Source organism: Fukomys damarensis, unplaced genomic scaffold (genome assembly GCF_012274545.1).
Source record: "Fukomys damarensis isolate Sample0158 unplaced genomic scaffold, DMR_v1.0_HiC HiC_scaffold_17, whole genome shotgun sequence".
NCBI classification, from domain to species: Eukaryota; Metazoa; Chordata; class Mammalia; order Rodentia; family Bathyergidae; genus Fukomys; species Fukomys damarensis.
The window spans coordinates 43429032-43433737 of record NW_022900929.1 but is presented as its reverse complement, the minus strand read 5'-3'; positions in this window follow the sequence as shown (position 1 = coordinate 43433737).

Sequence of the window (4706 nt, the reverse complement as noted above, 5' to 3'; positions counted from 1 at the left end):
GTGGCCCATTAGTAATGCTTAGTAAATTTTATTATTTGAATACTGAAAATTATTAAGAATGATAGAGCAACATCAATGTATGCATAAGAAAAATCTTAGCCATTATAAAATACTTGATATGAGAACATTTGATTAAATAGTAATGTAATATTAAAAGTTTCCTCAAAAGACATTTTAACATATTTGTCAATTACAGAAAAGTAAAAGCTAATATTCAAGGAATAATCATACTCTTTTAACTACAATCCAAAGAAACTGACCTTGTCCAATTCTATACCTTGTCCAATTAGTAGATGTCTGTTAATATATAAATATAGAAAATAATCAATATGTCCCTTCTACCACTTGCTACCACATACTTATGCAAAAAAATGTTTCTCATCAAGAGTGATAACCTAGAAGTTGAAGGGATCATCATTCAGAATCCTTATTAGGAATTGCATGAACCATACCAAACTTTAAAAACTAATAAAAAAGAAATTATATATATTAAATATGGAGATAAATGTTTAATTGAATAAATTTAATTACATTTAAAATTTTTAATTCTTATTTAAATAAAATTAATTTAGTTTAATTTGTTATAAATTTTAATCAAATTATTGTATAAATTTGTCTTATAGTAATGTGAAAAATGAGATTTTTTTTTCCACCAACATGTATACAGATGCTTCCAAATCCTTTCTGGTTTATTACACTGTGACAGACAAACTTCACTTTATTAGTGTGTCTTTATAAATACTACCTTAAGGAACAGCTGGTCTGTTTAGTCAGTAATTCTCTATAACATCCTGGAGAAACTAAATTATTCTTAGTTACTTCTCCAAGGATTATTCTTAAAAATGAATACATTGATAACTTTAAAACTTTATTTTTAAAATGGAAAAAATAAAATAAAACATAAATTCTTAGGAGGCTGACTCTGCACCATAATAATCTATCAATAGTAACCTTGATTTTTTTTCTATCTTCAGTTCTGTGAGCATACTATTCCTAGGCAAACATCTTTCATAATAGTATTTACACAACCACCAACTCAATGCACTTCTCAGTGTAACAAGGATTTCCTTCATTTTCAAAATTACATTTGGCATCATTTTGAAGTTTAACTTTCTTTATTCCTTTCTAAAGTCTTGGATGATAATTAATATTAAAATAAACTATCACATTGGTTATGTTCTTATGCTGTAAACAGCTAGATATCCAACAGAAGTGGTTCACTAAAAGTCTGGATAAACAATTTTATCTTCAATTATACAATTTTTATTAAACAGACAAATATAAATATAAGCTATATTATATGAAAACCCATATTCAATTAATTAAATCTAAACATTTCAGGGAATTAAGCATTGTACTCACTAGTCTTAACTCAGAATTTTTATACTTCTGTATTATTTTGTCATAAGTTCAAGAAAACACAACTCCTTTCACTTAGTTGACATAAGTCCACCAAACAGCCTGAGATAGTGTCAAATGCACTGAACTTGGTGTCAAGAGACTCAGATTTAAGTTCAGGCGTACCACTCATTAGCAGTAAAACACTATTCATCTTAAAACTCGCATGCTAGTATTGTCGTACATACAATACTAGAGTGGGTGTTCCATCAACATTTATGGATTTAGCAAAGAACTAAGCCTAGGGAGAACTAGTACAGAAGTGAAGGTTTCTTTTTTGCTTGCCAACATACAAATTGTGATACAGCAATTGGGAAGTAAACAACAACAACAAAAAAAGGGTACAGTCTTCCCAACCAATTGTTCAACTATGTGTCAGGACAAAGAGGAAACAGCCTACCACCAGAAAACAAGTACAAAGGGAAGCAAAAAATGGTAGATTTAAACATTGGCAGGATGGGATTCCATATGTCCTGAAAGCAGTCGTTTCCATGTCCAACTGATGGATCATGCATCTGCCATACAGTAAAAACGTGCCCTAAAAACTGAGTAACCTGAATCTACTTCTATGGTTATCTGATGGGATTCTGATGTGATCTCTTCTGTAACCATCTTGCCCTGATAAAGATAAGCAGGACTGTGAAGCTGTCTTCTTTACCTTGTCTATCAATATAAATCTGTAAAATACATGAAGAAAAAAGTGACAGCCTGACCTTCTAAATCTAATGTAAGCAAGGATGAAAAAATGCGCTCAGAGAATTATAATTAGTAAGAGAATAAGGTTTATTCATCCAGCATTTACTCTACTATAAATAAGCACTGTCCCAGAGTTTGACACACGTTTTAAAAAGATGTATTTCCTACCTAGAAGAGACCATGGTCTCTTGAGAAAGAGTTATCATTTACAAATCATACATTACATAAGAAATGAAAATGTATACATGTTGCTTTATCTAGAATGCAGTTTTAAATGCACATAGATGAAACTTTATACTCAGATTTCTGCATCTTTCTTTGTCTTGTTCCAAGACAAAGATCTGTAAGCAAATTTATATATAAGCACCTATCCTATTATCCAGTAAATAGGCCACAATTCAACACTCAAATAAGTGTTTCTCATCCTGGACCTTAACTGTAATACGGCCAGAGATTGTAGGTTAAAAAGATACTCAAGGTCAAACCTACTAAAATGTTTCTCCAAGGATGTGCTATGCGCCTGGGCAATTTTCTTCAGTAATATCCTCTTGTCAAAAATAAAGAAGTTACATAGCCAGGCCTGGTGGCTCATGCCTGTAATCCCAGCATTTGGGAAGCTGAGGCAGGAGGATCACTGTGAGTTCGAGACCAGCTTGGGCTACGCAGTGAGTTCCAGGTCAGTCTCAACTACATAGTGAGACCCTGTCTCAAAAAATAAATAAATAAATAAATAAAAAATAAATAAATGCTACATAGTGTGTTTGGATATTCTATAAAGAAATGTTTATTCTCTACTGTAGCTTTAAAATCTACTAGAAATTATTTTTTAGATGTTTCTTAAAAATAGAAACTAAGTAATCAACCTGAAAAGGCTCTTTTTTTTCTAATTGAATTTACTGGTACATTCTAGGTAGACAGTACAGTTACATTCATTACTGGGATCTGAAAAGGCTTTTTAAATGCAACTTTATGATATCCTGAGGCAGTCAAAACAATAAAAATAGAAAAAAGAACAAATCAGTATTTTCTGGGGGTTTGGGAGGAAAGAAGGATGAATAGGTGGAGCACAAAGGATTTTCAGGGTAGTGAAGCTGTCAGTACACCTGTCAATAGACCTCTGTCAAAACCCATAGAACATACAACATTAAGAATGAGCCCCACATTAATTATAAGTTAAGGGGGCCGGGCATTTAGCTCAGTGGTTCTGGTGCCTGCCTCGCAAGAGCAAGTGCCTGAGTTCGATCCCCAGTACCCCCGCAAAAAAAGGGTTAAGGACTTTGGGTAAAAATGATACATCTATGTAGGTCCATAAAAATACAAGGAATGAACCACTGTGGTATGGGATATTGATAAGGGAAGCTGGATAGAAAGCAGGGGATATACATGGGAATTCTCTGCACTTTTTATTCAATTTTGCTGTGAACCTAAAACAGCACTAAAAGTCTGTTTTAAAAATAATTTTTTAAAACGTGACCCAATTATGGGCCAGTGCTGCACGATTAGTGTTTATTTTCCTTTGAGCTATGACAAACAGAAGCAGACAAGTTTTCCAAGCGACCTGCTGTTATAGAATAGCAGTATGTGGACCAAAATGACAAGCATTTTTTTAATCTACTCATTACTCTCATCACCCACCAGGCCCACTACTGACCCCTCAACTGGATAGCTTCTCCCCTCTGCTAGCAGGAACAAAAAGTTTTAGGCAGAATACAGTAGTTGGCAAAGTCTAGAAATCTTGACATAATTTAAGCTACCTCTGTAAAAAACAATGCCCAAAGGAACCCTATTCTCCTAGGCCTAATCCAAACACACAGTTGTTTTAACAGATTAGGAAAGAAACTTGAAGGAGAAGAGTGGTAGCAGAACCTGAGATCCCCAGACACCAGCCTGGGGCTCTTGGCAACAGCTCTGTCTTAGTTGATGCAGGAGGTGGAGGCCCCTGAGAGCCCATTAGTGAAGGAAGTCAGGGATGAGGGAATGAAAGTGATTCTGGCAACTGACAATTAAAAGTGAGTGGATCCCACAGCACCAAAGGACAGTGACTTAAACTATTGCATCAGTCAAGTTACAGTATCAATTCCCTGAACGGGAGAGAGCAAAGGGAATGGGTAAGAAAGGGAGGCAGAGACATCTCACACTCTGCCAAGATTCCGCTTCCTATCCCAAGTGCATACATGCCTGACAATTAAGGTGCAAGTGGTATTTCTTGATTAGCCATATAGAAAACCCCAACACACCATGACAGAAATGAGACAGAAGACACATACCCTATAGTTAGCTAGGGGGCTGCCAACACAGCAGCGCTGCTACCAATTCAGAATTGCTCGTATCGTGCCAGATGGCTGTCCTTCATGTTGAACAACAAACTTCTGACTCTCCTCCCCTCCATCTCATACTTGTAAAACACCTAGACTTTCAAAACATGCTCACAAAAACTACTTTTGACCTTCAGAAATCAGTTTTTCCAGGTATATATTGGTGTTCCTATCTAGGAATTTAAAGATGCTCATGTTGATGCTCAATATTTGCCTATGATCATAAGGGTATTATTTGTACAGTTTAAGCAATACCCACCATAAATTGTATACATACAGAATATCTCTGGAGGAAAA